The sequence below is a fragment of the Lissotriton helveticus genome, chromosome 4_2 (assembly GCF_964261635.1).
Source record: "Lissotriton helveticus chromosome 4_2, aLisHel1.1, whole genome shotgun sequence".
NCBI classification, from domain to species: domain Eukaryota; kingdom Metazoa; phylum Chordata; class Amphibia; order Caudata; family Salamandridae; genus Lissotriton; species Lissotriton helveticus.
In genome coordinates this window covers 38,774,881-38,802,162 of record NC_136064.1, presented here as the reverse complement: position 1 = coordinate 38,802,162, position 27,282 = coordinate 38,774,881, and positions in this window count along the sequence as shown.

The window sequence follows — 27,282 nt, the reverse complement described above, 5'->3', positions numbered from 1 at the left end:
TTTTGCAATTTTCACCCCGAGTGTGCTGGGGATGCTCAGACGTGAGTCCCAGGCTCTCCACACCACTGGAGTCAAGCTATCCAGGCTGATGAAGGCTGATAGCCAGAAACCGGTCCTTGGATGCTTGATTCCGGTCTGGGAAAGACATGGCTTTGTAGTTCGGACTGGACTGTTCCGTTCCCATGAGGCACAGGGTCAGAGCTGATTTGCATATAGCCAGTGTCTAACCCAGGGTGGTGTGGAGTGCAAAAAAACGATGGATTTAGGCCCAGATCCTTGTACTGGGTTGAATGTATGACATTGTTCTACATTCTGTCCATCAACTGTGTTTTTTGCAATTTTCACCCCGAGTGTGCTGGGGATGCTCAGATGTGAGTCCCAGGCTCTCCACACCACTGGAGTCAAGCTATCCAGGCTGATGAAGGCTGATAGCCAGAAACCGGTCCTTGGATGCTTGATTCCGGTCTGGGAAAGACATGGCTTTGTAGTTCGGACTGGACTGTTCCCATGAGGCACAGGGTCAGAGCTGATTTGCATATAGCCAGTGTCTAACCCAGGGTGGTGTGGAGTGCAAAAAAACGATGGATTTAGGCCCAGATCCTTGTACTGGGTTGAATGTATGACATTGTTCTACATTCTGTCCATCAACTGTGTTTTTTGCAATTTTCACCCCGAGTGTGCTGGGGATGCTCAGATGTGAGTCCCAGGCTCTCCACACCACTGGAGTCAAGCTATCCAGGCTGATGAAGGCTGATAGCCAGAAACCGGTCCTTGGATGCTTGATTCCGGTCTGGGAAAGACATGGCTTTGTAGTTCGGACTGGACTGTTCCCATGAGGCACAGGGTCAGAGCTGATTTGCATATAGCCAGTGTCTAACCCAGGGTGATGTGGAGTGCAATAAAACGATGGATTTAGGCCCAGATCCTTGTACTGGGGTGAATGTATGACATTGTTCTACATTCTGTCCATCAAATGTGTTTTTTGCAATTTTCACCCCGAGTGTGCTGGGGATGCTCAGACGTGAGTCCCAGGCTCTCTACACCACTGGAGTCAAGCTCTCCAGGCTGATGAAGGCTGATAGCCAGAAACCGGTCCTTGGATGCTTGATTCCGGTCTGGGAAAGACATGGCTTTGTAGTTCGGACTGGACTGTTCCCATGAGGCACAGGGTCAGAGCTGATTTGCATATAGCCAGTGTCTAACCCAGGGTGGTGTGGAGTGCAAAAAAACGATGGATTTAGGCCCAGATCCTTGTACTGGGGTGAATGTATGACATTGTTCTACATTCTGTCCATCAACTGTGTTTTTTGCAATTTTCACCCCGAGTGTGCTGGGGATGCTCAGACGTGAGTCCCAGGCTCTCCACACCACTGGAGTCAAGCTATCCAGGCTGATGAAGGCTGATAGCCAGAAACCGGTCCTTGGATGCTTGATTCCGGTCTGGGAAAGACATGGCTTTGTAGTTCGGACTGGACTGTTCCCATGAGGCACAGTGTCAGAGCTGATTTGCATATAGCCATTGTCTAACCCAGGGTGGTGTGGAGTGCAAAAAAAATGATGGATTTAGGCCCAGATCCTTGTACTGGGGTGAATGTATGACATTGTACTACATTCTGTCCATCAAGTGTGTTTTTTGCAATTTTCACCCCGAGTGTGCTGGGGATGCTCAGACGTGAGCCCTAGGCTCTCCACACCACTGGAGTCAAGCTATCCAGGCTGATGAAGGCTGATAGCCAGAAACCGGTCCTTGGATGCTTGATTCCGGTCTGGGAAAGACAAGGCTTTGTAGTTCGGACTGGACTGTTCCCATGAGGCACAGGGTCAGAGCTGTTTTGCATATAGCCAGTGTCTAACCCAGGGTGGTGTGGAGTGCAAAAAAACAATGGATTTAGGCCCAGATCCTTGTACTGGGGTTAATGTATGACATTGTTCTACATTCTGTCCATCAACAATGTTTTTTGCAATTTTCACCCCGAGTGTGCTGGGGATGCTCAGACGTGAGTCCCAGGCTCTCCACACCACTGGAGTCAAGTTATCCAGGCTGATGAAGGCTGATAGCCAGAAACCGGTCCTTGGATGCTTGATTCCGGTCTGGGAAAGATATGGCTTTGTAGTTCGGACTGGACTGTTCCCATGAGGCACAGGGTCAGAGATGATTTGCATATAGCCATTGTCTAACCCAGGGTGGTGTGGAGTGCACAAAAACGATGGATTTAGGCCCAGATCCTTGTACTGGGGTGAATGTATGACATTGTTCTACATTCTGTCCATCAACTGTGTTTTTTGCAATTTTCACCCCGAGTGTGCTGGGGATGCTCAGACATGAGTCCGAGGCTCTCCACACCACTGGAGTCAAGCTATCCAGGCTGATGAAGGCTAATAGCCAGAAACCGGTCCTTGGATGCTTGATTCCGGTCTGGGAAAGACATGGCTTTGTAGTTCGGACTGGACTGTTCCCATGAGGCACAGGGTCAGAGCTGATTTGCATATATCCAGTGTCTAACCCAGGGTGGTGTGGAGTGCAAAAAAACGATGGATTTAGGCCCAGATCCTTGTACTGGGGTGAATGTATGACATTGTTCTACATTCTGTCCATCAACTGTGTTTTTTGCAATTTTCACCCCGAGTGTGCTGGGAATGCTCAGACGTGAGTCCCAGGCTCTCCACACCACTGGAGTCAAGCTATCCAGGCTGATGAAGGCTGATAGCCAGAAACCGGTCCTTGGATGCTTGATTCCGGTCTGGGAAAGACATGGCTTTGTAGTTCGGACTGGACTGTTCCCATGAGGCACAGGGTCAGAGCTGATTTGCATATAGCCAGTGTCTAACCCAGGGTGGTGTGGAGTGCAAAAAAACGATGGATTTAGGCCCAGATCCTTGTACTGGGGTGAATGTATGACATTGTTCTACATTCTGTCCATCAACTGTGTTTTTTGCAATTTTCACCCCGAGTGTGCTGGGGATGCTCAGACGTGAGTCCCAGGCTCTCCACACCACTGGAGTCAAGCTATCCAGGCTGATGAAGGCTGATAGCCAGAAACCGGTCCTTGGATGCTTGATTCCGGTCTGGGAAAGACATGGCTTTGTAGTTCGGACTGGACTGTTCCCATGAGGCACAGGGTCAGAGCTGATTTGCATATAGCCATTGTGTAACCCAGGGTGGTGTGGAGTGCAAAAACAAGGATGGATTTAGGCCCAGAACCTTGTACTGGGGTGAATGTATGACATTGTACTACATTCTGTCCATCAACTGTGTTTTTTGCAATTTTCACCCCGAGTGTGCTGGGGATGCTCATACGTGAGTCCCAGGCTCTCCACACCACTGGAGTCAAGCTATCCAGGCTGATGAAGGCTGATAGCCAGAAACCGGTCCTTGGATGCTTGATTCCGGTCTGGGAAAGACATGGCTTTGTAGTTCGGACTGGACTGTTCCCATGAGGCACAGGGTCAGAGCTGATTTGCATATAGCCAATGTCTAACCCAGGGTGGTGTGGAGTGCAAACAAACTATGGATTTAGGCCCAGATCCTTGTACTGGGTTGAATGTATGACATTGTTCTACATTCTGTCCATCAACTATGTTTTTTGCAATTTTCACCCCGAGTGTGCTGGGGATGCTCAGACGTGAGTCCCAGGCTCTCCACACCACTGGAGTCAAGCTATCCAGGCTGATGAAGGCTGATAGCCAGAAACCGGTCCTTGGATGCTTGATTCCGGTCTGGGAAAGACATGGCTTTGTAGTTCGGACTGGACTGTTCCCATGAGGCACAGGGTCAGAGCTGATTTGCATATAGCCAGTGTCTAACCCAGGGTGATGTGGAGTGCAATAAAACGATGGATTTAGGCCCAGATCCTTGTACTGGGGTGAATGTATGACATTGTTCTACATTCTGTCCATCAAATGTGTTTTTTGCAATTTTCACCCCGAGTGTGCTGGGGATGCTCAGACGTGAGTCCCAGGCTCTCCATACCACTGGAGTCAAGCTATCCAGGCTGATGAAGGCTGATAGCCAGAAACCGGTCCTTGGATGCTTGATTCCGGTCTGGGAAAGACATGGCTTTGTAGTTCGGACTGGACTGTTCCCATGAGGCACAGTGTCAGAGCTGATTTGCATATAGCCATTGTCTAACCCAGGGTGGTGTGGAGTGCAAAAAAAACGATGGATTTAGGCCCAGATCCTTGTACTGGGGTGAATGTATGACATAGTACTACATTCTGTCCATCAAGTGTGTTTTTTGCAATTTTCACCCCGAGTGTGCTGGGGATGCTCAGACGTGAGTCCCAGGCTCTCCACACCACTGGAGTCAAGCTATCCAGGCTGATGAAGGCTGATAGCCAGAAACCGGTCCTTGGATGCTTGATTCCGGTCTGGGAAAGACATGGCTTTGTAGTTCGGACTGGACTGTTCCGTTCCCATGAGGCACAGGGTCAGAGCTGATTTGCATATAGCCAGTGTCTAACCCAGGGTGGTGTGGAGTGCAAAAAAACGATGGATTTAGGCCCAGATCCTTGTACTGGGTTGAATGTATGACATTGTTCTACATTCTGTCCATCAACTGTGTTTTTTGCAATTTTCACCCCGAGTGTGCTGGGGATGCTCAGATGTGAGTCCCAGGCTCTCCACACCACTGGAGTCAAGCTATCCAGGCTGATGAAGGCTGATAGCCAGAAACCGGTCCTTGGATGCTTGATTCCGGTCTGGGAAAGACATGGCTTTGTAGTTCGGACTGGACTGTTCCCATGAGGCACAGGGTCAGAGCTGATTTGCATATAGCCAGTGTCTAACCCAGGGTGGTGTGGAGTGCAAAAAAACGATGGATTTAGGCCCAGATCCTTGTACTGGGTTGAATGTATGACATTGTTCTACATTCTGTCCATCAACTGTGTTTTTTGCAATTTTCACCCCGAGTGTGCTGGGGATGCTCAGATGTGAGTCCCAGGCTCTCCACACCACTGGAGTCAAGCTATCCAGGCTGATGAAGGCTGATAGCCAGAAACCGGTCCTTGGATGCTTGATTCCGGTCTGGGAAAGACATGGCTTTGTAGTTCGGACTGGACTGTTCCCATGAGGCACAGGGTCAGAGCTGATTTGCATATAGCCAGTGTCTAACCCAGGGTGATGTGGAGTGCAATAAAACGATGGATTTAGGCCCAGATCCTTGTACTGGGGTGAATGTATGACATTGTTCTACATTCTGTCCATCAAATGTGTTTTTTGCAATTTTCACCCCGAGTGTGCTGGGGATGCTCAGACGTGAGTCCCAGGCTCTCTACACCACTGGAGTCAAGCTCTCCAGGCTGATGAAGGCTGATAGCCAGAAACCGGTCCTTGGATGCTTGATTCCGGTCTGGGAAAGACATGGCTTTGTAGTTCGGACTGGACTGTTCCCATGAGGCACAGGGTCAGAGCTGATTTGCATATAGCCAGTGTCTAACCCAGGGTGGTGTGGAGTGCAAAAAAACGATGGATTTAGGCCCAGATCCTTGTACTGGGGTGAATGTATGACATTGTTCTACATTCTGTCCATCAACTGTGTTTTTTGCAATTTTCACCCCGAGTGTGCTGGGGATGCTCAGACGTGAGTCCCAGGCTCTCCACACCACTGGAGTCAAGCTATCCAGGCTGATGAAGGCTGATAGCCAGAAACCGGTCCTTGGATGCTTGATTCCGGTCTGGGAAAGACATGGCTTTGTAGTTCGGACTGGACTGTTCCCATGAGGCACAGTGTCAGAGCTGATTTGCATATAGCCATTGTCTAACCCAGGGTGGTGTGGAGTGCAAAAAAAATGATGGATTTAGGCCCAGATCCTTGTACTGGGGTGAATGTATGACATTGTACTACATTCTGTCCATCAAGTGTGTTTTTTGCAATTTTCACCCCGAGTGTGCTGGGGATGCTCAGACGTGAGCCCTAGGCTCTCCACACCACTGGAGTCAAGCTATCCAGGCTGATGAAGGCTGATAGCCAGAAACCGGTCCTTGGATGCTTGATTCCGGTCTGGGAAAGACAAGGCTTTGTAGTTCGGACTGGACTGTTCCCATGAGGCACAGGGTCAGAGCTGTTTTGCATATAGCCAGTGTCTAACCCAGGGTGGTGTGGAGTGCAAAAAAACGATGGATTTAGGCCCAGATCCTTGTACTGGGGTTAATGTATGACATTGTTCTACATTCTGTCCATCAACAATGTTTTTTGCAATTTTCACCCCGAGTGTGCTGGGGATGCTCAGACGTGAGTCCCAGGCTCTCCACACCACTGGAGTCAAGTTATCCAGGCTGATGAAGGCTGATAGCCAGAAACCGGTCCTTGGATGCTTGATTCCGGTCTGGGAAAGATATGGCTTTGTAGTTCGGACTGGACTGTTCCCATGAGGCACAGGGTCAGAGATGATTTGCATATAGCCATTGTCTAACCCAGGGTGGTGTGGAGTGCACAAAAACGATGGATTTAGGCCCAGATCCTTGTACTGGGGTGAATGTATGACATTGTTCTACATTCTGTCCATCAACTGTGTTTTTTGCAATTTTCACCCCGAGTGTGCTGGGGATGCTCAGACGTGAGTCCGAGGCTCTCCACACCACTGGAGTCAAGCTATCCAGGCTGATGAAGGCTAATAGCCAGAAACCGGTCCTTGGATGCTTGATTCCGGTCTGGGAAAGACATGGCTTTGTAGTTCGGACTGGACTGTTCCCATGAGGCACAGGGTCAGAGCTGATTTGCATATATCCAGTGTCTAACCCAGGGTGGTGTGGAGTGCAAAAAAACGATGGATTTAGGCCCAGATCCTTGTACTGGGGTGAATGTATGACATTGTTCTACATTCTGTCCATCAACTGTGTTTTTTGCAATTTTCACCCCGAGTGTGCTGGGAATGCTCAGACGTGAGTCCCAGGCTCTCCACACCACTGGAGTCAAGCTATCCAGGCTGATGAAGGCTGATAGCCAGAAACCGGTCCTTGGATGCTTGATTCCGGTCTGGGAAAGACATGGCTTTGTAGTTCGGACTGGACTGTTCCCATGAGGCACAGGGTCAGAGCTGATTTGCATATAGCCAGTGTCTAACCCAGGGTGGTGTGGAGTGCAAAAAAACGATGGATTTAGGCCCAGATCCTTGTACTGGGGTGAATGTATGACATTGTTCTACATTCTGTCCATCAACTGTGTTTTTTGCAATTTTCACCCCGAGTGTGCTGGGGATGCTCAGACGTGAGTCCCAGGCTCTCCACACCACTGGAGTCAAGCTATCCAGGCTGATGAAGGCTGATAGCCAGAAACCGGTCCTTGGATGCTTGATTCCGGTCTGGGAAAGACATGGCTTTGTAGTTCGGACTGGACTGTTCCCATGAGGCACAGGGTCAGAGCTGATTTGCATATAGCCATTGTGTAACCCAGGGTGGTGTGGAGTGCAAAAACAAGGATGGATTTAGGCCCAGAACCTTGTACTGGGGTGAATGTATGACATTGTACTACATTCTGTCCATCAACTGTGTTTTTTGCAATTTTCACCCCGAGTGTGCTGGGGATGCTCATACGTGAGTCCCAGGCTCTCCACACCACTGGAGTCAAGCTATCCAGGCTGATGAAGGCTGATAGCCAGAAACCGGTCCTTGGATGCTTGATTCCGGTCTGGGAAAGACATGGCTTTGTAGTTCGGACTGGACTGTTCCCATGAGGCACAGGGTCAGAGCTGATTTGCATATAGCCAATGTCTAACCCAGGGTGGTGTGGAGTGCAAACAAACGATGGATTTAGGCCCAGATCCTTGTACTGGGTTGAATGTATGACATTGTTCTACATTCTGTCCATCAACTATGTTTTTTGCAATTTTCACCCCGAGTGTGCTGGGGATGCTCAGACGTGAGTCCCAGGCTCTCCACACCACTGGAGTCAAGCTATCCAGGCTGATGAAGGCTGATAGCCAGAAACCGGTCCTTGGATGCTTGATTCCGGTCTGGGAAAGACATGGCTTTGTAGTTCGGACTGGACTGTTCCCATGAGGCACAGGGTCAGAGCTGATTTGCATATAGCCAGTGTCTAACCCAGGGTGATGTGGAGTGCAATAAAACGATGGATTTAGGCCCAGATCCTTGTACTGGGGTGAATGTATGACATTGTTCTACATTCTGTCCATCAAATGTGTTTTTTGCAATTTTCACCCCGAGTGTGCTGGGGATGCTCAGACGTGAGTCCCAGGCTCTCCACACCACTGGAGTCAAGCTATCCAGGCTGATGAAGGCTGATAGCCAGAAACCGGTCCTTGGATGCTTGATTCCGGTCTGGGAAAGACATGGCTTTGTAGTTCGGACTGGACTGTTCCCATGAGGCACAGTGTCAGAGCTGATTTGCATATAGCCATTGTCTAACCCAGGGTGGTGTGGAGTGCAAAAAAAACGATGGATTTAGGCCCAGATCCTTGTACTGGGGTGAATGTATGACATTGTACTACATTCTGTCCATCAAGTGTGTTTTTTGCAATTTTCACCCCGAGTGTGCTGGGGATGCTCAGACGTGAGTCCCAGGCTCTCCACACCACTGGAGTCAAGCTATCCAGGCTGATGAAGGCTGATAGCCAGAAACCGGTCCTTGGATGCTTGATTCCGGTCTGGGAAAGACATGGCTTTGTAGTTCGGACTGGACTGTTCCGTTCCCATGAGGCACAGGGTCAGAGCTGATTTGCATATAGCCAGTGTCTAACCCAGGGTGGTGTGGAGTGCAAAAAAACGATGGATTTAGGCCCAGATCCTTGTACTGGGTTGAATGTATGACATTGTTCTACATTCTGTCCATCAACTGTGTTTTTTGCAATTTTCACCCCGAGTGTGCTGGGGATGCTCAGACGTGAGTCCCAGGCTCTCCACACCACTGGAGTCAAGCTATCCAGGCTGATGAAGGCTGATAGCCAGAAACCGGTCCTTGGATGCTTGATTCCGGTCTGGGAAAGACATGGCTTTGTAGTTCGGACTGGACTGTTCCCATGAGGCACAGGGTCAGAGCTGATTTGCATATAGCCAGTGTCTAACCCAGGGTGGTGTGGAGTGCAAAAAAACGATGGATTTAGGCCCAGATCCTTGTACTGGGGTGAATGTATGACATTGTTCTACATTCTGTCCATCAACTGTGTTTTTTGCAATTTTCACCCCGAGTGTGCTGGGGATGCTCAGACGTGAGTCCCAGGCTCTCCACACCACTGGAGTTAAGCTATCCAGGCTGATGAAGGCTGATAGCCAGAAACCGGTCCTTGGATGCTTGATTCCGGTCTGGGAAAGACATGGCTTTGTAGTTCGGACTGGACTGTTCCCATGAGGCACAGTGTCAGAGCTGATTTGCATATAGCCATTGTCTAACCCAGGGTGGTGTGGAGTGCAAAAAAAATGATGGATTTAGGCCCAGATCCTTGTACTGGGGTGAATGTATGACATTGTACTACATTCTGTCCATCAAGTGTGTTTTTTGCAATTTTCACCCCGAGTGTGCTGGGGATGCTCAGACGTGAGCCCTAGGCTCTCCACACCACTGGAGTCAAGCTATCCAGGCTGATGAAGGCTGATAGCCAGAAACCGGTCCTTGGATGCTTGATTCCGGTCTGGGAAAGACAAGGCTTTGTAGTTCGGACTGGACTGTTCCCATGAGGCACAGGGTCAGAGCTGTTTTGCATATAGCCAGTGTCTAACCCAGGGTGGTGTGGAGTGCAAAAAAACGATGGATTTAGGCCCAGATCCTTGTACTGGGGTGAATGTATGACATTGTTCTACATTCTGTCCATCAACTATGTTTTTTGCAATTTTCACCCCGAGTGTGCTGGGGATGCTCAGACGTGAGTCCCAGGCTCTCCACACCACTGGAGTCAAGCTATCCAGGCTGATGAAGGCTGATAGCCAGAAACCGGTCCTTGGATGCTTTATTCCGGTCTGGGAAAGATATGGCTTTGTAGTTCGGACTGGACTGTTCCCATGAGGCACAGGGTCAGAGATGATTTGCATATAAACATTGTCTAACCCAGGGTGGTGTGGAGTGCACAAAAACGATGGATTTAGGCCCAGATCCTTGTACTGGGGTGAATGTATGACATTGTTCTACATTCTGTCCATCAACTGTGTTTTTTGCAATTTTCACCCCGAGTGTGCTGGGGATGCTCAGACGTGAGTCCCAGGCTCTCCACACCACTGGAGTCAAGCTATCCAGGCTGATGAAGGCTAATAGCCAGAAACCGGTCCTTGGATGCTTGATTCCGGTCTGGGAAAGACATGGCTTTGTAGTTCGGACTGGACTGTTCCCATGAGGCACAGGGTCAGAGCTGATTTGCATATATCCAGTGTCTAACCCAGGGTGGTGTGGAGTGCAAAAAAACGATGGATTTAGGCCCAGATCCTTGTACTGGGGTGAATGTATGACATTGTTCTACATTCTGTCCATCAACTGTGTTTTTTGCAATTTTCACCCCGAGTGTGCTGGGAATGCTCAGACGTGAGTCCCAGGCTCTCCACACCACTGGAGTCAAGCTATCCAGGCTGATGAAGGCTGATAGCCAGAAACCGGTCCTTGGATGCTTGATTCCGGTCTGGGAAAGACATGGCTTTGTAGTTCGGACTGGACTGTTCCCATGAGGCACAGGGTCAGAGCTGATTTGCATATAGCCAGTGTCTAACCCAGGGTGGTGTGGAGTGCAAAAAAACGATGGATTTAGGCCCAGATCCTTGTACTGGGGTGAATGTATGACATTGTTCTACATTCTGTCCATCAACTGTGTTTTTTGCAATTTTCACCCCGAGTGTGCTGGGGATGCTCAGACGTGAGTCCCAGGCTCTCCACACCACTGGAGTCAAGCTATCCAGGCTGATGAAGGCTGATAGCCAGAAACCGGTCCTTGGATGCTTGATTCCGGTCTGGGAAAGACATGGCTTTGTAGTTCGGACTGGACTGTTCCCATGAGGCACAGGGTCAGAGCTGATTTGCATATAGCCATTGTGTAACCCAGGGTGGTATGGAGTGCAAAAACAAGGATGGATTTAGGCCCAGAACCTTGTACTGGGGTGAATGTATGACATTGTACTACATTCTGTCCATCAACTGTGTTTTTTGCAATTTTCACCCCAAGTGTGCTGGGGATGCTCAGACGTGAGTCCCAGGCTCTCCACACCACTGGAGTCAAGCTATCCAGGCTGATGAAGGCTGATAGCCAGAAACCGGTCCTTGGATGCTTGATTCCGGTCTGGGAAAGACATGGCTTTGTAGTTCGGACTGGACTGTTCCCATGAGGCACAGGGTCAGAGCTGATTTGCATATAGCCAGTGTCTAACCCAGGGTGGTGTGGAGTGCAAAAAAACGATGGATTTAGGCCCAGATCCTTGTACTGGGGTGAATGTATGACATTGTTCTACATTCTGTCCATCAACTGTGTTTTTTGCAATTTTCACCCCGAGTGTGCTGGGGATGCTCAGACGTGAGTCCCAGGCTCTCCACACCACTGGAGTCAAGCTATCCAGGCTGATGAAGGCTGATAGCCAGAAACCGGTCCTTGGATGCTTTATTCCGGTCTGGGAAAGACATGGCTTTGTAGTTCGGACTGGACTGTTCCCATGAGGCACAGGGTCAGAGCTGATTTGCATATAGCCAGTGTCTAACCCAGGGTGGTGTGGAGTGCAAAAAAACGATGAATTTAGGCCCAGATCCTTGTACTGGGGTGAATGTATGACATTGTTCTACATTCTGTCCATCAACTGTGTTTTTTGCAATTTTCACCCCAAGTGTGCTGGGGATGCTCATACGTGAGTCCCAGGCTCTCCACACCACTGGAGTCAAGCTATCCAGGCTGATGAAGGCTGATAGCCAGAAACCGGTCCTTGGATGCTTGATTCCGGTCTGGGAAAGACATGGCTTTGTAGTTCGGACTGGACTGTTGCCATGAGGCACAGGGTCAGAGCTGATTTGCATATAGCCAGTGTCTAACCCAGGGTGGTGTGGAGTGCAAAAAAACGATGGATTTAGGCCCAGATCCTTGTACTGGGTTGAATGTATGACATTGTTCTACATTCTGTCCATCAACTGTGTTTTTTGCAATTTTCACCCCGAGTGTGCTGGGGATGCTCAGATGTGAGTCCCAGGCTCTCCACACCACTGGAGTCAAGCTATCCAGGCTGATGAAGGCTGATAGCCAGAAACCGGTCCTTGGATGCTTGATTCCGGTTTGGGAAAGACATGGCTTTGTAGTTCGGACTGGACTGTTCCCATGAGGCACAGGGTCAGAGCTGATTTGCATATAGCCAGTGTCTAACCCAGGGTGGTGTGGAGTGCAAAAAAACGATGGATTTAGGCCCAGATCCTTGTACTGGGGTGAATGTATGACATTGTTCTACATTCTGTCCATCAACTATGTTTTTTGCAATTTTCACCCCGAGTGTGCTGGGGATGCTCAGACGTGAGTCCCAGGCTCTCCACACCACTGGAGTCAAGCTATCCAGGCTGATGAAGGCTGATAGCCAGAAACCGGTCCTTGGATGCTTGATTCCGGTCTGGGAAAGACATGGCTTTGTAGTTCGGACTGGACTGTTCCGTTCCCATGAGGCACAGGGTCAGAGCTGATTTGCATATAGCCAGTGTCTAACCCAGGGTGGTGTGGAGTGCAAAAAAACGATGGATTTAGGCCCAGATCCCTGTACTGGGTTGAATGTATGACATTGTTCTACATTCTGTCCATCAACTGTGTTTTTTGCAATTTTCACCCCGAGTGTGCTTAGGATACTCAGATGTGAGTCCCAGGCTCTCCACACCACTGGAGTCAAGCTATCCAGGCTGATGAAGGCTGATAGCCAGAAACCGGTCCTTGGATGCTTGATTCCGGTCTGGGAAAGACATGGCTTTGTAGTTCGGACTGGACTGTTCCCATGAGGCACAGGGTCAGAGCTGATTTGCATATAGCCAGTGTCTAATCCAGGGTGGTGTGGAGTGCAAAAAAACGATGGATTTAGGCCCAGATCCTTGTACTGGGGTGAATGTATGACATTGTTCTACATTCTGTCCATCAAATGTGTTTTTTGCAATTTTCACCCCGAGTGTGCTGGGGATGCTCAGATGTGAGTCCCAGGCTCTCCACACCACTGGAGTCAAGCTATCCAGGCTGATGAAGGCTGATAGCCAGAAACCGGTCCTTGGATGCTTTATTCCAGTCTGGGATAGACATGGCTTTGTAGTTCGGACTGGACTGTTCCCATGAGGCACAGGGTCAGAGCTGATTTGCATATAGCCAGTGTCTAACCCAGGGTGGTGTGGAGTGCAAAAAAACGATGAATTTAGGCCCAGATCCTTGTACTGGGGTGAATGTATGACATTGTTCTACATTCTGTCCATCAACTGTGTTTTTTGCAATTTTCACCCCGAGTGTGCTGGGGATGCTCATACGTGAGTCCCAGGCTCTCCACACCACTGGAGTCAAGCTATCCAGGCTGATGAAGGCTGATAGCCAGAAACCGGTCCTTGGATGCTTGATTCCGGTCTGGGAAAGACATGGCTTTGTAGTTCGGACTGGACTGTTCCCATGAGGCACAGGGTCAGAGCTGATTTGCATATAGCCAGTGTCTAACCCAGGGTGGTGTGGAGTGCAAAAAAACGATAGATTTAGGCCCAGATCCTTGTACTGGGTTGAATGTATGACATTGTTCTACATTCTGTCCATCAACTGTGTTTTTTGCAATTTTCACCCCGAGTGTGCTGGGGATGCTCAGATGTGAGTCCCAGGCTCTCCACACCACTGGAGTCAAGCTATCCAGGCTGATGAAGGCTGATAGCCAGAAACCGGTCCTTGGATGCTTGATTCCGGTTTGGGAAAGACATGGCTTTGTAGTTCGGACTGGACTGTTCCCATGAGGCACAGGGTCAGAGCTGATTTGCATATAGCCAGTGTCTAACCCAGGGTGGTGTGGAGTGCAAAAAAACGATGGATTTAGGCCCAGATCCTTGTACTGGGGTGAATGTATGACATTGTTCTACATTCTGTCCATCAACTATGTTTTTTGCAATTTTCACCCCGAGTGTGCTGGGGATGCTCAGACGTGAGTCCCAGGCTCTCCACACCACTGGAGTCAAGCTATCCAGGCTGATGAAGGCTGATAGCCAGAAACCGGTCCTTGGATGCTTGATTCCGGTCTGGGAAAGACATGGCTTTGTAGTTCGGACTGGACTGTTCCCATGAGGCACAGGGTCAGAGCTGATTTGCATATAGCCAGTGTCTAATCCAGGGTGGTGTGGAGTGCAAAAAAACGATGGATTTAGGCCCAGATCCTTGTACTGGGTTGAATGTATGACATTGTTCTACATTCTGTCCATCAACTGTGTTTTTTGCAATTTTCACCCCGAGTGTGCTGGGGATGCTCAGATGTGAGTCCCAGGCTTTCCACACCACTGGAGTCAAGCTATCCAGGCTGATGAAGGCTGATAGCCAGAAACCGGTCCTTGAATGCTTGATTCCGGTCTGGGAAAGACATGGCTTTGTAGTTCGGACTGGACTGTTCCCATGAGGCACAGGGTCAGAGCTGATTTGCATATAGCCAGTGTCTAACCCAGGGTGGTGTGGAGTGCAATAAAACAATGGATTTAGGCCCAGATCCTTGTACTGGGGTGAATGTATGACATTGTTCTACATTCTGTCCATCAAATGTGTTTTTTGCAATTTTCACCCCGAGTGTGCTGGGGATGCTCAGACGTGAGTCCCAGGCTCTCCACACCACTGGAGTCAATCTATCCAGGCTGATGAAGGCTGATAGCCAGAAACCGGTCCTTGGATGCTTGATTCCGGTCTGGGAAAGACATGGCTTTGTAGTTCGGACTGGACTGTTCCCATGAGGCACAGGGTCAGAGCTGATTTGCATATAGCCAGTGTCTAACCCAGGGTGGTGTGGAGTGCAAAAAAACGATGGATTTAGGCCCAGATCCTTGTACTGGGGTGAATGTATGACATTGTTCTACATTCTGTCCATCAACTGTGTTTTTTGCAATTTTCACCCCGAGTGTGCTGGGGATGATCAGACGTGAGTCCCAGGCTCTCCACACCACTAGAGTCAAGCTATCCAGGCTGATGAAGGCTGATAGCCAGAAACCGGTCCTTGGATGCTTGATTCCGGTCTGGGAAAGACATGGCTTTGTAGTTCGGACTGGACTGTTCCCATGAGGCACAGGGTCAGAGCAGATTTGCATATAGCCAGTGTCTAACCCAGGGTGGTGTGGAGTGCAAAAAAACGATGGATTTAGGCCCAGATCCTTGTACTGGGGTGAATGTATGACATTGTTCTACATTCTGTCCATCAAATGTGTTTTTTGCAATTTTCACCCCGAGTGTGCTGGGGATGCTCAGATGTGAGTCCCAGGCTCTCCACACCACTGGAGTCAAGCTATCCAGGCTGATGAAGGCTGATAGCCAGAAACCGGTCCTTGGATGCTTTATTCCAGTCTGGGATAGACATGGCTTTGTAGTTCGGACTGGACTGTTCCCATGAGGCACAGGGTCAGAGCTGATTTGCATATAGCCAGTGTCTAACCCAGGGTGGTGTGGAGTGCAAAAAAACGATGAATTTAGGCCCAGATCCTTGTACTGGGGTGAATGTATGACATTGTTCTACATTCTGTCCATCAACTGTGTTTTTTGCAATTTTCACCCCGAGTGTGCTGGGGATGCTCATACGTGAGTCCCAGGCTCTCCACACCACTGGAGTCAAGCTATCCAGGCTGATGAAGGCTGATAGCCAGAAACCGGTCCTTGGATGCTTGATTCCGGTCTGGGAAAGACATGGCTTTGTAGTTCGGACTGGACTGTTCCCATGAGGCACAGGGTCAGAGCTGATTTGCATATAGCCAGTGTCTAACCCAGGGTGGTGTGGAGTGCAAAAAAACGATAGATTTAGGCCCAGATCCTTGTACTGGGTTGAATGTATGACATTGTTCTACATTCTGTCCATCAACTGTGTTTTTTGCAATTTTCACCCCGAGTGTGCTGGGGATGCTCAGATGTGAGTCCCAGGCTCTCCACACCACTGGAGTCAAGCTATCCAGGCTGATGAAGGCTGATAGCCAGAAACCGGTCCTTGGATGCTTGATTCCGGTTTGGGAAAGACATGGCTTTGTAGTTCGGACTGGACTGTTCCCATGAGGCACAGGGTCAGAGCTGATTTGCATATAGCCAGTGTCTAACCCAGGGTGGTGTGGAGTGCAAAAAAACGATGGATTTAGGCCCAGATCCTTGTACTGGGGTGAATGTATGACATTGTTCTACATTCTGTCCATCAACTATGTTTTTTGCAATTTTCACCCCGAGTGTGCTGGGGATGCTCAGACGTGAGTCCCAGGCTCTCCACACCACTGGAGTCAAGCTATCCAGGCTGATGAAGGCTGATAGCCAGAAACCGGTCCTTGGATGCTTGATTCCGGTCTGGGAAAGACATGGCTTTGTAGTTCGGACTGGACTGTTCCCATGAGGCACAGGGTCAGAGCTGATTTGCATATAGCCAGTGTCTAATCCAGGGTGGTGTGGAGTGCAAAAAAACGATGGATTTAGGCCCAGATCCTTGTACTGGGTTGAATGTATGACATTGTTCTACATTCTGTCCATCAACTGTGTTTTTTGCAATTTTCACCCCGAGTGTGCTGGGGATGCTCAGATGTGAGTCCCAGGCTTTCCACACCACTGGAGTCAAGCTATCCAGGCTGATGAAGGCTGATAGCCAGAAACCGGTCCTTGGATGCTTGATTCCGGTCTGGGAAAGACATGGCTTTGTAGTTCGGACTGGACTGTTCCCATGAGGCACAGGGTCAGAGCTGATTTGCATATAGCCAGTGTCTAACCCAGGGTGGTGTGGAGTGCAATAAAACAATGGATTTAGGCCCAGATCCTTGTACTGGGGTGAATGTATGACATTGTTCTACATTCTGTCCATCAAATGTGTTTTTTGCAATTTTCACCCCGAGTGTGCTGGGGATGCTCAGACGTGAGTCCCAGGCTCTCCACACCACTGGAGTCAATCTATCCAGGCTGATGAAGGCTGATAGCCAGAAACCGGTCCTTGGATGCTTGATTCCGGTCTGGGAAAGACATGGCTTTGTAGTTCGGACTGGACTGTTCCCATGAGGCACAGGGTCAGAGCTGATTTGCATATAGCCAGTGTCTAACCCAGGGTGGTGTGGAGTGCAAAAAAACGATGGATTTAGGCCCAGATCCTTGTACTGGGGTGAATGTATGACATTGTTCTACATTCTGTCCATCAACTGTGTTTTTTGCAATTTTCACCCCGAGTGTGCTGGGGATGCTCAGACGTGAGTCCCAGGCTCTCCACACCACTAGAGTCAAGCTATCCAGGCTGATGAAGGCTGATAGCCAGAAACCGGTCCTTGGATGCTTGATTCCGGTCTGGGAAAGACATGGCTTTGTAGTTCGGACTGGACTGTTCCCATGAGGCACAGGGTCAGAGCAGATTTGCATATAGCCAGTGTCTAACCCAGGGTGGTGTGGAGTGCAAAAAAACGATGGATTTAGGCCCAGATCCTTGTACTGGGGTGAATGTATGACATTGTTCTACATTCTGTCCATCAACTGTGTTTTTTGCAATTTTCACCCCGAGTGTGCTGGGGATGCTCAGATGTGAGTCCCAGGCTTTCCACACCACTGGAGTCAAGCTATCCAGGCTGATGAAGGCTGATAGCCAGAAACCGGTCCTTGGATGCTTGATTCCGGTCTGGGAAAGACATGGCTTTGTAGTTCGGACTGGACTGTTCCCATGAGGCACAGGGTCAGAGCTGATTTGCATATAGCCAGTGTCTAATCCAGGGTGGTGTGGAGTGCAAAAAAACGATGGATTTAGGCCCAGATCCTTGTACTGGGTTGAATGTATGACATTGTTCTACATTCTGTCCATCAACTGTGTTTTTTGCAATTTTCACCCCGAGTGTGCTGGGGATGCTCAGACGTGAGTCCCAGGCTCTCCACACCACTGGAGTCAAGCTATCCAGGCTGATGAAGGCTGATAGCCAGAAACCGGTCCTTGGATGCTTTATTCCGGTCTGGGAAAGACATGGCTTTGTAGTTCGGACTGGACTGTTCCCATGAGGCACAGGGTCAGAGCTGATTTGCATATAGCCATTGTGTAACCCAGGGTGGTGTGGAGTGCAAAAAAACGATGGATTTAGGCCCAGATCCTTGTACTGGGGTGAATGTATGACATTGTTCTACATTCTGTCCATCAACTGTGTTTTTTGCAATTTTCACCCCGAGTGTGCTGGGGATGCTCAGACGTGAGTCCCAGGCTCTCCACACCACTGGAGTCAAGCTATCCAGGCTGATGAAGGCTGATAGCCAGAAACCGGTCCTTGGATGCTTGATTCCGGTCTGGGAAAGACATGGCTTTGTAGTTCGGACTGGACTATTCCCATGAGGCACAGGGTCAGAGCAGATTTGCATATAGCCAGTGTCTAACCCAGGGTGGTGTGGAGTGCAAAAAAGACGATGGATTTAGGCCCAGATCCTTGTACTGGGGTGAATGTATGACATTGTTCTACATTCTGTCCATCAACTGTGTTTTTTGCAATTTTCACCCCGAGTGTGCTGGGGATGCTCAGACGTGAGTCCCAGGCTCTCCACACCACTGGAGTCAAGCTATCCAGGCTGATGAAGGCTGATAGCCAGAAACCGGTCCTTGGATGCTTGATTCCGGTCTGGGAAAGACATGGCTTTGTAGTTCGGACTGGACTGTTCCCATGAGGCACAGGGTCAGAGCTGATTTGCATATAGCCAGTGTCTAACCCAGGGTGGTGTGGAGTGCAAAAAAACGATGGATTTAGGCCCAGATCCTTGTACTGGGGTGAATGTATGACATTGTTCTACATTCTGTCCATCAACTGTGTTTTTTGCAATTTTCACCCCGAGTGTGCTGGGGATGCTCAGACGTGAGTCCCAGGCTCTCCACACCACTGGAGTCAAGCTATCCAGGCTGATGAAGGCTGATAGCCAGAAACCGGTCCTTGGATGCTTGATTCCGGTCTGGGAAAGACATGGCTTTGTAGTTCGGACTGGACTGTTCCCATGAGGCACAGGGTCAGAGCAGATTTGCATATAGCCAGTGTCTAACCCAGGGTGGTGTGGAGTGCAAAAAAACGATGGATTTAGGCCCAGATCCTTGTACTGGGGTGAATGTATGACATTGTTCTACATTCTGTCCATCAACTGTGTTTTTTGCAATTTTCACCCCGAGTGTGCTGGGGATGCTCAGATGTGAGTCCCAGGCTTTCCACACCACTGGAGTCAAGCTATCCAGGCTGATGAAGGCTGATAGCCAGAAACCGGTCCTTGGATGCTTGATTCCGGTCTGGGAAAGACATGGCTTTGTAGTTCGGACTGGACTGTTCCCATGAGGCACAGGGTCAGAGCTGATTTGCATATAGCCAGTGTCTAATCCAGGGTGGTGTGGAGTGCAAAAAAACGATGGATTTAGGCCCAGATCCTTGTACTGGGTTGAATGTATGACATTGTTCTACATTCTGTCCATCAACTGTGTTTTTTGCAATTTTCACCCAGAGTGTGCTGGGGATGCTCAGACGTGAGTCCCAGGCTCTCCACACCACTGGAGTCAAGCTATCCAGGCTGATGAAGGCTGATAGCCAGAAACCGGTCCTTGGATGCTTTATTCCGGTCTGGGAAAGACATGGCTTTGTAGTTCGGACTGGACTGTTCCCATGAGGCACAGGGTCAGAGCTGATTTGCATATAGCCATTGTGTAACCCAGGGTGGTGTGGAGTGCAAAAAACGATGGATTTAGGCCCAGATCCTTGTACTGGGGTGAATGTATGACATTGTTCTACATTCTGTCCATCAACTGTGTTTTTTGCAATTTTCACCCCGAGTGTGCTGGGGATGCTCAGACGTGAGTCCCAGGCTCTCCACACCACTGGAGTCAAGCTATCCAGGCTGATGAAGGCTGATAGCCAGAAACCGGTCCTTGGATGCTTGATTCCGGTCTGGGAAAGACATGGCTTTGTAGTTCGGACTGGACTGTTCCCATGAGGCACAGGGTCAGAGCAGATTTGCATATAGCCAGTGTCTAACCCAGGGTGGTGTGGAGTGCAAAAAAACGATGGATTTAGGCCCAGATCCTTGTACTGGGGTGAATGTATGACATTGTTCTACATTCTGTCCATCAACTGTGTTTTTTGCAATTTTCACCCCGAGTGTGCTGGGGATGCTCAGACGTGAGTCCCAGGCTCTCCACACCACTGGAGTCAAGCTATCCAGGCTGATGAAGGCTGATAGCCAGAAACCGGTCCTTGGATGCTTGATTCCGGTCTGGGAAAGACATGGCTTTGTAGTTCGGACTGGACTGTTCCCATGAGGCACAGGGTCAGAGCTGATTTGCATATAGCCAGTGTCTAATCCAGGGTGGTGTGGAGTGCAAAAAAACGATGGATTTAGGCCCAGATCCTTGTACTGGGTTGAATGTATGACATTGTTCTACATTCTGTCCATCAACTGTGTTTTTTGCAATTTTCACCCCGAGTGTGCTGGGGATGCTCAGACGTGAGTCCCAGGCTCTCCACACCACTGGAGTCAAGCTATCCAGGCTGATGAAGGCTGACAGTCAGAAACCGGTCCTTGGATGCTTGATTCTGGTCTGGGAAAGACATGGCTTTGTAGTTCGGACTGGTCTGTTCCCATGAGGCACAGGGTCAGAGCTGATTTGCATATAGCCAGTGTCTAACCCAGGGTGTTGTGGAGTGCAAAAAAACGATGGATTTAGGCCCAGATCCTTGTACTGGGGTGAATGTATGACATTGTTCTACATTCTGTCCATCAACTGTGTTTTTTGCAATTTTCACCCCAAGTGTGCTGGGGATGCTCAGACGTGAGTCCCAGGCTCTCCACACCACTGGAGTCAAGCTATCTAGGCTGATGAAGGCTGATAGCCAGAAACCGGTCCTTGGATGCTTGATTCCGGTCTGGGAAAGACATGGCTTTGTAGTTCGGACTGGACTGTTCCCATGAGGCACAGGGTCAGAGCTGATTTGCATATAGCCATTGTCTAACCCAGGGTGGTGTGGAGTGCAAAAACAAGGATGGATTTAGGCCCAGAACCTTGTACTGGGGTGAATGTATGACATTGTACTACATTCTGTCCATCAACTGTGTTTTTTGCAATTTTCACCCCGAGTGTGCTGGGGATGCTCAGACGTGAGCCCTAGGCTCTCCACACCACTGGAGTCAAGCTATCCAGGCTGATGAAGGCTGATATCCAGAAACCGGTCCTTGGATGCTTGATTCCGGTCTGGGAAAGACATGGCTTTGTAGTTCGGACTGGACTGTTCCCATGAGGCACAGGGTCAGAGCTGATTTGCATATAGCCAGTGTCTAACCCAGGGTGGTGTGGAGTGCAAAAATACAATGGATTTAGGCCCAGATCCTTGTACTGGGGTGAATGTATGACATTGTTCTACATTCTGTCCATCAACTGTGTTTTTTGCAATTTTCACCCCGAGTGTGCTGGGGATTCTCAGACGTGAGTCCCAGGCTCTCCACACCACTGGAGTCAAGCTTTCCAGGCTGATGAAGGCTGATAGCCAGAAACCGGTCCTTGGATGCTTGATTCCGGTCTGGGAAAGACATGGCTTTGTAGTTCGGACTGGACTGTTCCCATGAGGCACAGGGTCAGAGCTGATTTGCATATAGCCAGTGTCTAACCCAGGGTGGTGTGGAGTGCAAAAAAACGATGGATTTAGGCCCAGATCCTTGTACTGGGGTGAATGTATGACATTGTTCTACATTCTGTCCATCAACTGTGTTTTTTGCAATTTTCACCCCGAGTGTGCTGGGATGCTCACACGTGAGTCCCAGGCTCTCCACACCACTGGAGTCAAGCTATCCAGGCTGATGAAGGCTGATAGCCAGAAACCGGTCCTTGGATGCTTGATTCCGGTCTGGGAAAGACATGGCTTTGTAGTTCGGACTGGACTGTTCCCATAAGGCACAGGGTCAGAGCAGATTTGCATATAGCCAGTGTCTAACCCAGGGTGGTGTGGAGTGCAAAAAACGATGGATTTAGGCCCAGATCCTTGTACTGGGGTGAATGTATGACATTGTTCTACATTCTGTCCATCAACTGTGTTTTTTGCAATTTTCACCCCGAGTGTGCTGGGGATGCTCAGAAGTGAGTCCCAGGCTCTCCAGACCACTGGAGTCAAGCTATCCAGGCTGATGAAGGCTGATAGCCAGAAACCGGTCCTTGGATGCTTGATTCCGGTCTGGGAAAGACATGGCTTTGTAGTTCGGACTGGACTGTTCCCATAAGGCACAGGGTCAGAGCAGATTTGCATATAGCCAGTGTCTAACCCAGGGTGGTGTGGAGTGCAAAAAACGATGGATTTAGGCCCAGATCCTTGTACTGGGGTGAATGTATGACATTGTTCTACATTCTGTCCATCAACTGTGTTTTTTGCAATTTTCACCCCGAGTGTGCTGGGGATGCTCAGAAGTGAGTCCCAGGCTCTCCAGACCACTGGAGTCAAGCTATCCAGGCTGATGAAGGCTGATAGCCAGAAACCGGTCCTTGGATGCTTGATTCCGGTCTGGGAAAGACATGGCTTTGTAGTTCGGACTGGACTGTTCCCATGAGGCACAGGGTCAGAGCTGATTTGCATATAGCCAGTGTCTAACCCAGGGTGGTGTGGAGTGCAAAAAAATGATGGATTTAGGCCCAGATCCTTGTACTGGGGTGAATGTATGACATTGTTCTACATTCTGTCCATCAACTGTGTTTTTTGCAATTTTCACCCCGAGTGTGCTGGGGATGCTCAGACGTGAGTCCCAGGCTCTCCACACCACTGGAGTCAAGCTATCCAGGCTGATGAAGGCTGATAGCCAGAAACCAGTCCTTGGATGCTTGATTCCGGTCTGGGAAAGACATGGCTTTGTAGTTCGGACTGGACTGTTCCCATGAGGCACAGGGTCAGAGCTGATTTGCATATAGCCATTGTCTAACCCAGGGTGGTGTGGAGTGCAAATAAAACGATGGATTTAGGCCCAGATCCTTGTACTGGGGTGAATGTATGACATTGTACTACATTCTGTCCATCAACTGTGTTTTTTGCAATTTTGACCCCGAGTGTGCTGGGGATGCTCAGACGTGAGTCCCAGGCTCTCCACACCACTGGAGTCAAGCTATCCAGGCTGATGAAGGCTGATAGCCAGAAACCGGTCCTTGGATGCTTGATTCCGGTCTGGGAAAGACATGGCTTTGTAGTTCGGACTGGACTGTTCCGTTCCCATGAGGCACAGGGTCAGAGCTGATTTGCATATAGCCAGTGTCTAACCCAGGGTGGTGTGGAGTGCAAAAAAACGATGGATTTAGGCCCAGATCCTTGTACTGTGTTGAATGTATGACATTGTTCTACATTCTGTCCATCAACTGTGTTTTTTGCAATTTTTACCCCGAGTGTGCTGAGGATGCTCAGATGTTAGTCCCAGGCTCTCCACACCACTGGAGTCAAGCTATCCAGGCTGATGAAGGCTGATAGCCAGAAACCGGTCCTTGGATGCTTGATTCCGGTCTGGGAAAGACATGGCTTTGTAGTTCGGACTGGACTGTTCCCATGAGGCACAGGGTCAGAGCTGATTTGCATATAGCCAGTGTCTAACCCAGGGTGGTGTGGAGTGCAAAAAAACGATGGATTTAGGCCCAGATCCTTGTACTGGGGTGAATGTATGACATTGTTCTACATTCTGTCCATCAACTGTGTTTTTTGCAATTTTCACCCCGAATGTGCTGGGGATGCTCAGACGTGAGTCCCAGGCTCTCCACACCACTGGAGTCAAGCTATCCAGGCTGATGAAGGCTGATAGCCAGAAACCGGTCCTTGGATGCTTGATTCCGGTCTGGGAAAGACATGGCTTTGTAGTTCGGACTGGACTGTTCCCATGAGGCACAGGGTCAGAGCTGATTTGCATATAGCCATTGTCTAACCCAGGGTGGTGTGGAGTGCAAAAAAAACGATGGATTTAGGCCCAGATCCTTGTACTGGGGTGAATGTATGACATTGTACTACATTCTGTCCATCAACTGTGTTTTTTGCAATTTTCACCCCGAGTGTGCTGGCGATGCTCAGACGTGAGCCCTAGGCTCTCCACACCACTGGAGTCAAGCTATCCAGGCTGATGAAGGCTGATAGCCAGAAACCGGTCCTTGGATGCTTGATTCCGGTCTGGGAAAGACAAGGCTTTGTAGTTCGGTTTGGACTGTTCCCATGAGGCACAGGGTCAGAGCTGTTTTTCATATAGCCAGTGTCTAACCCAGGGTGGTGTGGAGTGCAAAAAAACGATGGATTTAGGCCCAGATCCTTGTACTGGGGTGAATGTATGACATTGTTCTACATTCTGTCCATCAACTGTGTTTTTTGCAATTTTAACCCCGAGTGTGCTGGGGATGCTCAGACGTGAGTCCCAGGCTCTCCACACCACTGGAGTCAAGCTATCCAGGCTGATGAAGGCTGACAGCCAGAAACCGGTCCTTGGATGCTTGATTCCGGTCTGGGAAAGACATGGCTTTGTAGTTCGGACTGGACTGTTCCCATGAGGCACAGGGTCAGAGCTGATTTGCATATAGCCATTGTCTAACCCAGGGTGGTGTGGAGTGCAAAAACAAGGATGGATTTAGGCCCAGAACCTTGTACTGGGGTGAATGTATGACATTGTACTACATTCTGTCCATCAACTGTGTTTTTTGCAATTTTCACCCCGAGTGTGCTGGGGATGCTCAGACGTGAGCCCTAGGCTCTCCACACCACTGGAGTCAAGCTATCCAGGCTGATGAAGGCTGATAGCCAGAAACCGGTCCTTGGATGCTTGATTCCGGTCTGGGAAAGACATGGCTTTGTAGTTCGGACTGGACTGTTCCCATGAGGCACAGGGTCAGAGCTGATTTGCATATAGCCAGTGTCTAACCCAGGGTGGTGTGGAGTGCAAAAATACAATGGATTTAGGCCCAGATCCTTGTACTGGGGTGAATGTATGACATTGTTCTACATTCTGTCCATCAACTGTTTTTTGCAATTTTCACCCCGAGTGTGCTGGGGATGCTCAGACGTGAGTCGCAGGCTCTCCACACCACTGGAGTCAAGCTTTCCAGGCTGATGAAGGCTGATAGCCAGAAACCGGTCCTTGGATGCTTGATTCCGGTCTGGGAAAGACATGGCTTTGTAGTTCGGACTGGACTGTTCCCATGAGGCACAGGGTCAGAGCAGATTTGCATATAGCCAGTGTCTAACCTAGGGTGGTGTGGAGTGCAAAAAAACGATGGATTTAGGCCCAGATCCTTGTACTGGGGTGAATGTATGACATTGTTCTACATTCTGTCCATCAACTGTGTTTTTTGCAATTTTCACCCCGAGTGTGCTGGGATGCTCAGACGTGAGTCCCAGGCTCTCCACACCACTGGAGTCAAGCTATCCAGGCAGATGAAGGCTGATAGCCAGAAACCGGTCCTTGGATGCTTGATTCCGGTCTGGGAAAGACATGGCTTTGTAGTTCGGACTGGACTGTTCCCATAAGGCACAGGGTCAGAGCAGATTTGCATATAGCCAGTGTCTAACCCAGGGTGGTGTGGAGTGCAAAAAACGATGGATTTAGGCCCAGATCCTTGTACTGGGGTGAATGTATGACATTGTTCTACATTCTGTCCATCAACTGTGTTTTTTGCAATTTTCACCCCGAGTGTGCTGGGGATGCTCAGAAGTGAGTCCCAGGCTCTCCAGACTACTGGAGTCAAGCTATCCAGGCTGATGAAGGCTGATAGCCAGAAACCGGTCCTTGGATGCTTGATTCCGGTCTGGGAAAGACATGGCTTTGTAGTTCGGACTGGACTGTTCCCATGAGGCACAGGGTCAGAGCTGATTTGCATATAGCCAGTGTCTAACCCAGGGTGGTGTGGAGTGCAAAAAAACGATGGATTTAGGCCCAGATCCTTGTACTGGGGTGAATGTATGACATTGTTCTACATTCTGTCCATCAACTGTGTTTTTTGCAATTTTCACCCCGAGTGTGCTGGGGATGCTCAGACGTCAGTCCCAGGCTCTCCACACCACTGGAGTCAAGCTATCCAGGCTGATGAAGGCTGATAGCCAGAAACCGGTCCTTGGATGCTTGATTCCGGTCTGGGAAAGACATGGCTTTGTAGTTCGGACTGGACTGTTCCCATGAGGCACAGGGTCAGAGCTGATTTGCATATAGCCATTGTCTAACCCAGGGTGGTGTGGAGTGCAAATAAAACGATGGATTTAGGCCCAGATCCTTGTACTGGGGTGAATGTATGACATTGTACTACATTCTGTCCATCAACTGTGTTTTTTGCAATTTTGACCCCGAGTGTGCTGGGGATGCTCAGACGTGAGCCCTAGGCTCTCCACACCACTGGAGTCAAGCTATCCAGGCTGATGAAGGCTGATAGCCAGAAACCGGTCCTTGGATTCTTGATTCCGGTCTGGGAAAGACAAGGCTTTGTAGTTCGGACTGGACTGTTCCCATGAGGCACAGGGTCAGAGCTGATTTGCATATAGCCAGTGTCTAACCCAGGGTGGTGTGGAGTGCAAAAAAATGATGGATTTAGGCCCAGATCCTTGTACTGGGGTGAATGTATGACATTGTTCTACATTCTGTCCATCAACTGTGTTTTTTGCAATTTTCACCCCGAGTGTGCTGGGGATGCTCAGACATGAGTCCCAGGCTCTCCACACCACTGGAGTCAAGCTATCCAGGCTGATGAAGGCTGACAGCCAGAAACCGGTTCTTGGATGCTTGATTCCGGTCTTGGAAAGACATGGCTTTGTAGTTCGGACTGGACTGTTCCCATGAGGCACAGGGTCAGAGCTGATTTGCATATAGCCAGTGTCTAACCCAGGGTGGTGTGGAGTGCAAAAAAACGATGGACTTAGGCCAAGATCCTTGTACTGGGGTGAATGTATGACATTGTTCTACATTCTGTCCATCAACTGTGTTTTTGGTAATTTTCACCCCGAGTGTGCTGGGGATGCTCAGACTTGAGTCCCAGGCTCTCCACACAACTGGAGTCAAGCTATCCAGGCTGATGAAGGCTGATAGCCAGAAACCGGTCCTTGGATGCTTGATTCCGGTCTGGGAAAGACATGGCTTTGTAGTTCGGACTGGACTGTTCCCATGAGGCACAGGGTCAGAGCAGATTTGCATATAGCCAGTGTCTAACCCAGGGTGGTGTGGAGTGCAAAAAAACGATGGATTTAGGCCCAGATCCTTGTA